This window comes from Silene latifolia, chromosome 7 (assembly GCF_048544455.1).
Source record: "Silene latifolia isolate original U9 population chromosome 7, ASM4854445v1, whole genome shotgun sequence".
Taxonomy (NCBI): domain Eukaryota; kingdom Viridiplantae; phylum Streptophyta; class Magnoliopsida; order Caryophyllales; family Caryophyllaceae; genus Silene; species Silene latifolia.
Window position 1 is genome coordinate 16,868,088 of NC_133532.1, and position 13,248 is coordinate 16,881,335.

The window sequence follows — 13,248 nt, forward strand, 5'->3', positions numbered from 1 at the left end:
ACGTGAATTTTTAGTAAAATAAATGAATAATTTTGGGTTTGAATTGAGCTGGTCGCATGTTAACATTTTTTTGTCTTGATTTTGAGAAAACAGGTCGAAACGGATTTTGACAGGTTTAAATGGGTTAGATTGAATTGGTGAATCGAAGACCGAATCGAGGTGAAAATGTGGTACATGATTGTATTGGTCCAGTGTTCGAACTGAAAATATGTGTGAGTAGGAGTCGACGGGATTCGATGGACTGACTTAAGCTTCACTACTACAGATACAGCCTATAACAACGGGTAAAAACCGTTGTAAAATCAAAAAGCGGACGTTGTTAAAGCGGCCGTTGTAGAAGGTATTTACAACGGTTTGCTTATTTAGTGAAACCGTTGTCTAAAGTATTCACCACGGTTAAAAGCCGTTGTTGTTGGGTGTTCTCCGTTGTGGAAAGTGTTTCAAAATTTTGGAGGGAATAATATAACAACGGTTGTCGTATGTATAACCGTTGTTGTAACTTTCCCTCCAAAATTGTGAAGTCTTTTGACAACGGGTTTATGGTACATAACCGTTGAAATTTTTAGTAACAACGGTTCTTTGTTTAATACCCGTTGTTGTAATTTTACCTCCAAAATTGTGAAGACTTTTAACAACGGTTCTTCGATTAAAACCTGTTGTTGAATATTATGCGCGGATATTTGTGAATGTCATTCACAACGGTGTTATTTTTATTAACCGTTGTGAAAGATATTCACAACGGTTTTTTTTTAGTAACCGTTTTTATTACAAACTCCTAATGTTTTGAAAAAATAAATTTGTTTCATGCCATTCAAAAACCTGTATATGTCAGCAGCACCATATACCAAAGACCAAAGATAAATCACGGTGGGTTCATCGAACTCAATAGATTCAATTCAACCACAACAGCAGCTGCATCATATATATATATACTTACAAGGAGTTGAATTTACATGAACTAATCATTCCCTAACTTCAACAAAAAATTTACTAATAAGTTGATCTAAACTCTGAGTATCATGCATTTCTAATATATTCTAAGACGTAGTTGCCCCACATGTCTCTTACCTCGTCTATATCTACACTTGAGTCTTGCTCAATCTGTTGTGACGGGTTGATTGCATCTGCGGAAAAAACAAAGAGAAGACATTATGGTATATATAGCGACAAGCAACAACATTAGCAACATCATGGTATATATAGCAAGCAAGCAAGACAACATTAGCTCTAATTTAAAAAAAAGTAATAAACACATGTTTAAATTATTACTAACCTTTTACGGAATAACGAGATATCTTCACCTAATAATCTCCAACATGAACCGACAAGCGTAGTATCCACATTGTATACTATAAATTTGGCGAGGGCCTATTATTACATAAAAAAAACAGACGAGAGAAGGCTCACATCAGAATCTTGAACTTTAGGTATTGTATTAGTATTAAACACAAATTTTGCACTTAATGTTATTGTATTTGAGCACGTACCCCTGTTATCGTAATAAAATCAGGGCCAACATCAGAATCTTCCGTGGGTTGATCCTGCTCGTTTGCTCTTTTCTTCTTAAAGGCCCTTTTTTTAAAAAATAAAAAAGGAAGCAGAAACTAATTTTTTTAGGGGCAAAAATATGAAAGAGCTTTTTTCTATAAATAAAAAATGAAAATGTTATTATAAATAAATCAGTATTATAAACTTACATATTAATCAAGTGCTTAAAAGTCTCGCTTGGTTGATGATGTAAAGAGTCCAACCAGAAAACTTTATTCCTTGTCGGCATGATGGCTGCTAGCACCCAATGAGTCATACATCAAGAGACATCATCATTATTAACAAGTACATATATTTTAGTATGAAAATGCAATTGTAGGGGGAAACGTAATATTAATTTGTTTATTACCCTTTTTCATTATAAGCGCAAAAATCGCTTCTTGGTTGTCGCCAATTCTTTGAGCAATATAATCTACCCGTTGTTCGAACGAGAAATCCGGAATAAATAAAGATAAAACATAGGGGCACATGAATCCGTATTGATCAGATGGAATATTCTTCTCGGGGATCACTCTCAATTTCAATATCCTACATTATTACGGTATTAATTCCGGTATTTAAAACACTATCTAGTAGTCAGAATATTAGACTATGAAATTATTTATTAAGAAACTTACTTCATCCAAACAAATATGTGTGCTATATCAATCTGGTCTAGGCCAGCCCATACGGCTAGCAGATCCCATGATATAAGCGCTTGGCGCTCAGCCCTAGAATATCCTCCTCGAGCGGAATAACTATCACTTGCTCGGTGGCTATGCGATGGCCAGCCTCCTCATGCAGTCTCATCATCGTCACCGTTCTTACTTTTTGCATGTAATCCTTCCCTTTATATTGTGTGGAGTTTAAACTCCTAACTTTCAGTCAGGAAAGAATGAGTCTTTGATTTTGTGCTACTACCACCAGCCTACACATGTAGTAGATAATTAAAATAATAAAAAATCCAAAGGTAACATATCCTAGTTGGAGTAATAAAAATAAAAGCGTACTTAATTAAATACCTCGTCAACCTGCTCTTTCAATGATGAGGTAGTAGTAGCAGGTAAGACTGGTGGGGACTTAGGCTTATCAGTCTTTTTTGTCCCCTACACAAAATTACCATGCTTTTTATAAATACAGACAAAATATAAATAAAGGGAGCGAGGTTAATTTTTAAAAAAATGGAGAAGTTAATTAAATACCTCATCAAGTTGTTGTGAAGTCGAGGTCGTTGGCATGTCTGTGGACTTAGGCTTATCCGCCAAAGCCGTCTTTTTTGTTCCCTACAAAAAAAAAATAACATATAAATTTAACATATAAAAACATTCAACAATTAAAAATGTAACATATATATAAAGGTATTTCTTCTAACCCCAATTGCTTCCCATTCTTGAGGCGGCGGAGATATCTTCGCCAAGTAGATGTGAGTTTCAGGCCATTGGATGAAACTTCCAAGCGCATCTCCCAGAATGGTAATGTCGTCACGAACTGGGACAGGCAGTTGAAAGTTTTCATGGCCTGGAAAGACTGTAGTTATCTCTACTATTCTATGATTCGGCAAAAGTTTTTCGCCATGAACTACAGTTTCCGCTGCTGCAGATTTGGTTTCTACGAGACCCCGGCCAACACGCACATGCAGGGGCGAGGCCACTATGACTTGTGGTGTAGCAGCCGCTACACCGAAAGCGAAAAATTCGGTTAGAATTTCATGATTTGCTACACCAATATTTACCGATTTCACACTAATTATCTATACACTTTACCTTTAGTATATATGGCGGCCTCTTGTGGTTCAGCAAGAATAACGGCCTCTTGTTTACGGCCTGAAGAATATACACATACATTATTATATCTTTGCAAAAACGCTTGACATTCAAAAGATTTTGCAAAAACGCTTTGTCTCGGGCCGATTTTTGCACAAACTTCAGCATTCATATAAATTTAACTAATTAAACACTTCATGCATACCTTACTGAAAACAGGGAACCGACTTGAAGGGGATGTATCTTTGTTTTCCATCAGTAGTCTTCTCAAGTTGCATCTCCTTTTCGGACCCATTATTTACCTAATAAAATTAACCAATTCAATGGCACCATGTCAGAAGTTATAGCATTAGAGTGGCGGTGAACACACCCCCCGATCTTACCCAAAAAAAAAAAAAAAAAAAAAATAAGGAAGTATTAGGTACACGATCGGCTTTAGTTGTTACAACTTCGGAAGCATTATTAGGTACTGATCTTTCGAATCTCGTTGACCGATACTTCCTTCTCATGTATTGCCAAGGTAGTAGCGGCCTCTTGACCAATCTGTTGTACCTTATTATTACCCCCTTTAGAAATGACATCCTCCATCATCTTCACTTCTTCTTCGGAAAGCTTACCTCTAGCATTCAGCTTTAGTAGTACGGATGCCATTAAGCAAGTGCTTGCCAAGAATGTAATGTGTCGGCAATTTTTATCCCAACAATAACATGTGAATTGAACTTAAATGAAAATAATAGAATAAATGTTACCATGTCGGCCTTCTCAGACTTAGTCTTCCTTTTCTTCTTTATCGGGCAGTTGTCCCATAATATTTCGTTACTCCAACTTGTAACGGGACGCCCCTCAAACGACCTGGATGTTCGGGTCGGCCGATCGCTCTAGCAAGAACGTCATTACGACCCTTTGGGAGTGAATTTCCCTTCTTCTACCTCTTTCAATACGTTGTCCTATAATATATTAAATAAACTTCAAATTATATTTGTGACTAAAATAATAAAGTTAGTAATGAACTCGTCTTAATAAAATAATGCTTACTATGTTGGCCAAAACTTCCTCATCATATTTGTCACGCGCAATAGGGATCCTTTAGGCGTGTGCCCTTCTTTATAAGTTACATGCCGATCCACCTCTTTCACTCCCTTTGCCACCTACACATTAACATGGTAACATTTATACACGTAAATGTGTATCAATGCAAGTCCAAGTGTGATTAAAAAAATAAAGTCTCACGGGGGAATAATGCATGCTACTTACGAGGTCCTCTTCTATCTTTCTGTAACCGCCTCGAGAACCATAGAATTTCCCCTTCTTGCATGAAATGTTAGCACGATTTCTTCTGCTAACGGCCTTCAAATAATTATATAAAAGCGCAAGTAGATGAGATAATAAAAAGATTATATAAAGGACTCATTAATTAAAAAAATGATAGGTAAATCGTTAAAAGGCGAGGATATTTAACCTGAAACTTCTCAGTAGTTCTCATCTTTTTGAAAAGATCCCATTCTTCCTGCTTGATGGTGGGACACTTGTTTTCCGGTGGGCTCTTACGCATCTCCCCGTTGCCTTGTCCACATACAACCAATCCCTAGCAACGCCACACCTCCTTTGCTGTGGACATCCGCCGCCTTATGCATTAAATACTCATCATGGCTTTTATCGGGTATAATAAAGCCTTCCTTTACACGAGCCAAGTATAACTCCGCCAATTTTGGATTCAAAGTTCTAATATCATCTAAATGGATAGGCACAAACTGTCTTGTGCAAGCACCAATCAAACTGGAGAAAAGACCCGCATTTGGACCGGTAGGGAAACCCATCTCACTCCATGTTATTTGGGCATTTGTTTAGCGGCTATAGCTGCAAGGACTTTCTGGCACTTCGTAGCACCCCTCTCACCAGGCTTATTATCACCAGGCTCATTATTCTTTTGACTTCTTTTACGTTTTTCACCCATGATAATCCTAAAACCCAAATATGAATGATATAGCTGGAAATGAACAACTTAACAACGTACATGCAGAGTATTATCTAAAACCCTAAACCCTAATAGGAATGAAAATTTAAAACAACAGATTGAGCTTCTAAAATCCTAAACCCTAATAAGAGGAGTAAAGTAGATGATGCGGGATGATAAAGATAACAAAGAAGACGAAAAACAAACAGATGCATGAAAAAGAAACAAGATGATCGTCTTAAAACCCTAATGACGAAACACAAAATTAAAGTGAACATACCTATTGATGATGATGATAAAGAGAACGAGCAGGATGATAAGGGAAGGCAACGGAATCGGGCTTAAAGCGGGCGCGGCGGCGCGAGAATGTAAAAAGCGAGGAAAGAGAAGAATTAACACGGGATACCAACGGTTGAACTAATAATGTTGTGTGTGTTTGTGTATGGCATCTTTGTATGGGTTTCTATATTAGTTTTTTATTAAGACAAACTATTGACAACGGGTGCTCAAAGAAGAACCGTTGTTATATGTTAATAACAACGGGTCAATAAAAGTAAACCGTTGTCAAAAGTTTATTACAACGGTTAAAATATACCCGTTGTAATATATTTTCACCAAATTTGCGCCAAAATGAAATATGTCAAAAAAATAATTGACAACGGGTAGAAGTACTACACCCGTTGTTGAAAGTATTAACAACGGGTAATTTAAATATAACCGTTGTTATTGTTGAACCTCTTTTTTTTTTTTTTTAAATTATTTGTAATTCCATTACGGTCAAACTGAATAATAATACATCTTAAAACAGAAGCACCATATCTTTGCAACATTATTCAGCAATTTCAACACCAGCATCCACATCTAATAATAAGATCAAGAAAATAAGACAACAACACCAGCATGCATGCATCTTGTGTCACGATGAACTATCTCGGGATCGGGGCGTTTCTTGGATGTCATAGTTTCTTCGTTAACCCAAATACCTTCACCATGGTCATCACGCATATAGATGCTTTCAGTGTCCTCATGATCAGTGTCAACATCGTCGAAATAAGATACAGTGGTAGACTGATCCATTCCCTCAAAAACGACATCCTGATCATCATCACCATTATCGGATGGACTACTCCTTCTTTTCCTTATAGACAGTACAACAGACCACTTCTTATCCATAGGATCGGTGACATAGAACACTTGTTTAGCTTGGGATGCCATTATGAAAGGATCATCCTTATTATTGCCAACCTTACCCAGATTGACCAACGTAAATCCCATCTTATCCTTTCGGACACAATGGATGTTGTTATCAACTTGAGTTACATCGAAACAAAGGCATTGTGAAATCAATGTAATCTAGTACCAATATTTCTTGAATAACACCATAATAAAGGCATTTTCCCCAAATAGGCTTTTTATCTTTTGAAGTAGCAAAGTGCATTGCCTCAAATTGAGAACTCACACCACTATTTTGTATTGTGCTCACCTCATCTTGCTCGCGGGTGTAAAAAGTATATCCATTAATGGCAAAACTGTTGTAAAAGGTGACCCTGGCATTTGGACCTAAACCAAGACATAGTAACCTAGGAGAGATGTCATCACCAGTTTGATCGAGTACTGCTTTGTAAGACAATATTCCTAAACCACTCTGGAAACGTCTTCGTATGCTCGTTCGCAATTCACTTCTCGGTCTTGTTTTGGTGATCGTATTTGAGCTCATCTTTGTGTTGTTGAATATAAGGTTGCACCTCATCTTCGTTGTTTAGCACATACATGTGTGCTAAATGCAACATTTCACGTGTCACAATTTTTTCAACCCGGCCCCTAATACCTTTTCCGGTCATCCAGTCACTATGACGATTCTTAGGAACGCCAATCAACTCCTCAGGGGAGAGATGAGCGTAACAATATGAAAGAGCTTCGTCTAAAATAGCGCGTTCAGCAATACAACCTTCCGGACGATACCGATTAGATGTATAGTCCTTGTAGACTTTCATCAATCTTTCGAAAGGATACTGGTATCTCAAGTACACGGGCCCAAGGTACAAAATCTCCCTAACCAAGTGAATGGTCAGATGAATCATGATAGTGAAGAAAGAGGGTGGAAAATACATTTCCAACCATGACAAAGAGAGGTTACAACGAGGTCCTGCAATGAATCCGCGTCATCGGGATCGATGACTTTCTCGCATATGGACTGGAAGAAGAGACAGAATCTAGTTATAGCATATCTTACCTTTTCAGGTAAAATGGAACGAATAACCACAGGTAGTAATTGTTGCATCAAAGTGTGACAATCATGTGACTTTAACCCGATGAGTTTTAGGTCTTGCATCGACACTAGGCTTTTGATGTTCGACGAATAACCATGTGGCACTTTAATTCCATTCAAGCATGCACTGAGAACTCTTTTCTCTCATTCCGTGAAAGGGTAAAAGCTGCTGGCGGTAAAAATGTACGATTACCTCTCTTCTGTGGTGCCAACTCTAGCCTAATACCCATCATTTTCATATCTTCCCTAGCTGCGGCGTTATCCTTTGTTTTACCGGGAACATTCAGAAGGGTATTGATAATATTATCACAGACATTTTTCTCAATGTGCATGAAATCGAGGCAATGCGACCTCCAGTCGGCCAATATGGAAGTTTATCAAAAAATATGGATCTTTTCTTATACCCACGAGTAGACAATTTAGAGCCGCTCTTCTTCCCATAATCTATCTCAATATGCTTTACTTTCTGATAAACTTCATGCCCACTCAAAATTCTAGGAGGTTGACGAAGTTCTTGTCTTCCATTGAATGCTTTCTGCATCTTGCGATAACAATGGTCATGAGACAAGAACCTCCTATTTCCCATATACACATACTTACGAGAAGACTTCAAGTATTCGGACTCGATATCCTCCCCACACAATGGACAAGCCTCTTTCCCATGAACTGTGTGCCCGGAAAGGTCGCCATAAGTAGGATAGTCGGTTATTGTACACAATAACATCGCTCTCAAATTGAAAGTTTCGTTCTTATATGCATCAAATACTTCTATCCCACTATCCCACAACAATCGCAAATCATCTAGAAGAGGTTCCAAATATACATCTATATCATTTCCAGGTTGTTTAGGGCCGGAAATTAACAACGACAACATCAAATACTTTCTTTTCATGCACACATATGGAGGTAAGTTATAAATAGCCAACACTACGGCCAAGTACTATGTTGGCTACTCATGTTTCCGTGTGGGTTCATTCCATCATGGACAGCGCTAGACGTAAGTTTCTAGGTTCATTGCCGAACTCGGGATACTTAGCGTCGAACGATTTCCATTGCTTACCATCTGTCGGGTGTCTTAGCTTTCCATCATTTATTCTTCTTGTTTCATGCCAAGTTAACATTTTTGCATCATCGGGATTCGCATAAATCCTTATGACTCTTGGTATCAATGGAAAATACCACAACACCTTAGCAGGGATCCCTTCCTTATCCTTATAACGCCACTCCAAACATTTAGGGCAATTGGTTAAGTTTTGATATAATTTCCGATACAATATGCAATCATTTAGACATGCATGTATTTTCTCATATTTCATACCCACTCCTCTTATTAGTTTTTTCGCCTCATATGTCTTAACGGGTAGAACATTACCATCAGAAAGCAACTCCTTTATCAAGGCTAAAAAACTAGTGAAACACGTGTCACTCACCCCATTTGCCCCCTTGATATTATACAACTTCACCACAGTCGACATTTTTGTGAACTTACAACCAGGATACTGAGAGGTGCTTGGACTCACACAACTTCTCATACATGTTGTTAAGGTCATCCCAATTACTAGTGTCATCACCTACATCTTCAAAAGCAATGGACTCATCATCATTCTCTTCATTATCTATAGACCCAACATTCAACTTCTCTACTTCCAACTCTTCCAACTCAAAAACTCGGCAAACTCAGGATCATCAGTTAGCCTTTCGTGTACCTCAACATCATCTTCTTCAGAGTTATTCTCTTCCTCTAATGATTCCCCATGAAAAATCCAAAGTGTATAGGATCGACTAAATCTCCACTTTTCTAGGTGTATTTTAACATCCGGAAAAACCATATAGCTAATATTACCACATCTTTCACAAGGACATGCAATACTAGAAGAACCTTTCAAATTGTTCGAAACGAATTCATAAAATTCAGCTAAACAATCCTTGTAGGTGCGGTCACTCATATTTGCATCAATCATCCAAGTTCGAGTCATTATTCTACATTCATAATAATAGGCAACTAATTCAGAAAATACAATAATAGGCAAACAAATAAACGAAATTCAGGAAAGCAATTAAGCTAAATTATCAACAAATTAGATAATAACCCAAAAAATCCTATATCTAGTTATAAGCGTTGCTAAGAAACATATATATACCTGATTGATAAACACGATGAGGAGAGAAGACGTGACAACGAAGTGACGGAGATGAAGACAAGAGAGACGATCGGGGAGGAATGGAGGATGATATAGTAGCAGTATTAGCTTGTGTTTGTGTTTGTAGCGTATAGCAGAATAAAACAATATGTTGTTCTTAAGATTTTCATAATATTAATAACAACGGTTATTGAGTCTACAACCGTTGTTAAAACGTATTAAAAACGGGTTCTAATATAACCGTTGTGATTACTTTTCACTAATTTGGCGCCAAACCATTAACAACGGTTAAAATTTAACCGTTGTTATTAGTTTTTTCATTAACAACGGTTGTTTAAGTATGACCCGTTGTTAAAACCAATAACAACGGTTAACAACACATAACCGTTGTAATTAAGTTTGGTAAAATTCGCGGAATAAATTCTACAACGTGTTTTGATGATTTTCGTTAATAAGCGTTGTTAAAGGGCCGTTGTGGTTGCCTGTATTTGTAGTAGTGCTTTTGATAAACAAATTTGTAAAACTACTAATGTTTTATGTGCGTACCAAAAGAAAAAAAATATTTATGTAAAAGGGAGTTGGTTTATATGCACAAATAGGATTATACATTCAGTTGTACATAGAGCATTGTACAACAAGGTATAAGAATCTGAGCTTATATGTATTTTTTCTGAGCTAATTTAAAGTTCATATTTTAATGTGTAAATCAGTAAATGAATGAGTTCAGATACTTTCTAATAAAACTCATATTCTTTAACATAAAGTTCGGATACTTTATTACAAAACTCGGATTCTTTACCGTACAACTCGTACAACTGGTTGTATAATCCATGAATTGGTTTATATGGACGACGTTTTAGTAACTATCAAAGATGTTTTCATTCCAAAAGACGATATTTCCCTTGACATAATAAACTATCTTTATCTCTCTACTCTTTTTTCTCTCAAAACCTCCTAAAACCAAGTAAATTAGGGGGGAGGTGGGGAACAAGCAAGAATTTCGATTGGCATGGCGGAACTCGAATCACCGGTACATTAACAAATTAATCGCATCGTTAATTAAGTTATTTTTTTATAATGTTAGGAAAATTAGGCAAGGAGAATAGGATAAAAGAAGAACCATGGAATGTGTACATCGTTGGCATGAGTTAACACGGAATAAATGTCCAAGTACTTTTTCTCAAAGAACATCAATCACTAATGAATATTGTTGTGTATGATCTGATATTAGCCTAAAAGTAAAAAGTAACATCCAACCAGTCTATTATGTTGTTTCATAACTTTAATATGTCCAAAATGAGCTATGTTATCAACGTCGCCTTTTATGTAGTGACCATCACGTTCAATGCTTATGTTTTACTCATTTATTCTCATTCATTTCACCTTTTTTCTTTTTTTCCAGTTGACACTAGCTGAACTGAACTAAACTTAATATTAGGGCACGAATTTATGGCCCAATCTCTTAGTGAAGCCTACACAAGGAATTGACCCATGATCCAACAACCCTAAACTTGGATCCAAATGTCTATGCTTAGATAGACCGCCGCGACTACACAGAAGACGTCATATGAGTATCGGCCCAGCACACCCCGGCCATATGGTCAACCCCAGACCAAGCCAAAACGAGGACCCGGGGAGAAAAGTTACCAGCTCGGCGACATTGCCTTGACACCATGACGTGAGACGAGAATAGGTTCACGTGAGAGCTACCACGTAAATATCTTAAGATTCTCACCATTCACCCTATAAATATACTAGCAAGTAGCAAGTTGTTTAACTACTATGGGTACTACACTACTACCCCATGATACCTTTGAAGTCCCATAAAATAAAGTTTATGTATTGTTAACCAAACAATTTTTGAAAATCCAATGAATTAGCTAGGTGGGTGAGTTTATTTATTTCTTATGAATTGCCATTTCACGAAGTGTCATGTACTCTGTTTATGAAATGAAAGATGGATTGTCTCAAGGAGTCGTGGACTCGTGGTCCACTGGTCCATGTATATAGTTCAGTTTAGTTAGCTTACTCCCACGTTCTAGGCAATTACGCATGTATCATGGAGTGTTTTGAATAGAATATAAGTTGAAAAAGAAAGATAAGACGATAATAGGAATAATTATATACTCCATAAAAGCATCTCCAATTATGCAAAATGCTAAAGCGATGAGGAGATGAGTCGTCAACACTCAACATGTTTCTTCAATAATGAAAAATGACCATTAACGGAGTCGTTTGACACCTCGATGTCAACTCATCATGATGTAAAACTATCACAAGTTTTAACGTGTTTGAGTAAATTTGTAGCGGAATAAATTTTTATGTGTTTTTATGTTTTAATTGGAACGAAAATTAAAAGGGATATGAAACGAATTGTCTCCATCCTCGCAAGAAATTCGACTCAACTCACAACTAGCACTCAACCTCGCAAGACTGAATGTGTATTATCTCACCCTCGCAAGAACAAAATAATAAATCTAATAACTTGCAAGCAATTAGAACTAACAAGAAACTTTTGTATTAATCTCTAAACTTGAATGAATAAAACTGAATACAATGAGTCAATGACCCTTATTTATAGTGAAATAGATGACATAGAGACCTCTAAGAACTTCCTAATTCAGGCGTGTAAGCCTTTCCTTAACTGACTCAAAGAACTTTCCTAAACTCGATTTTTAAGAGAATTGGCAAATTGCCTTATTACAACTTTTCTAGGATTAGGAAATAAACAACAACTACCTTAAATTTATTAAGTAAAATAAAATAAGGACATATAATAAAATATCAGCTATAAGACCGACATAGCCTCCTTGAGATGCGTGCCCAACAGCTCACTTAACCGTGTCCATCAACACTGTAATACTACGGTTTTATGAGTCTTTGGGTACTCTATCGAGTGGGGCTTACTCTGTCAAGTAAGTAGTTTTTGACGCAAAACAGTAGACTGCATGTAGGGTACTTGATCGAGTAAGTTGGGTACTCGATCGAGTAAGGGGCACTCGATCGAGTAAGTGCCTTACTCGATCGAGTAAGTGAGTTTACGGGCTGAGTTTTGACGGGTTTTGTTAATGATGCGAGATTAATATATAATGATGACCGTCACTTTTCCTAATCTTTTTAACATTCTAAAAACCTACTTGAGAAGAAAAGTAGTTACGTAAGTTGCTTTCATCGCATCATTAGCAAATCCCCAAAGCTAGGAGTGTTGGATCATCTTGTTCTTTATATCGTTGCGATCGTCGTGTCGAGGGTAAGTTCTTTGTACCATTTATGTTGGGTTTCGTTGAGTTTCTTTAAAACCCTAATTGGGTGATTTTGGGGTTTTTGGGTGAATAGTATGCATTTGGTGGTAATTGTATGTATGTTTGTTATAGAAGGAGGTTTCGTAGAGGAAAGATTCTGATTAGATGCTAAGACCGTCTGTGGTGTTGCATTTCAGGTAGGGTTTCCCTACTCTGTATTAGTTACATGGCATTGTTGGTGTTGGTGTTGTTAATGTTGTTGTTGTTGAGTAATTATCGTATTGGATTCTGATTTGGTGATTGTTGGTAGAAGTATTGTATTATCGTATAACTGTCTGTGATCTTCGGGGTG

The 13,248-nt window shown here is 37.0% G+C and overlaps 1 long non-coding RNA gene across 1 annotated transcript; it reads right to left on the reverse strand.

Moving 5' to 3' along the window:
• Positions 1-2,415: 2,415 nt before the first annotated feature.
• LOC141590927 (uncharacterized) lies at positions 2,416-2,811 on the reverse strand. Its single transcript, XR_012520550.1, has 3 exons — positions 2,730-2,811; positions 2,550-2,633; positions 2,416-2,455 (listed from the first exon to the last, which is right to left on the reverse strand). It is a non-coding gene; the product is annotated as an uncharacterized LOC141590927 (long non-coding RNA).
• Positions 2,812-13,248: the final 10,437 nt, after the last annotated feature.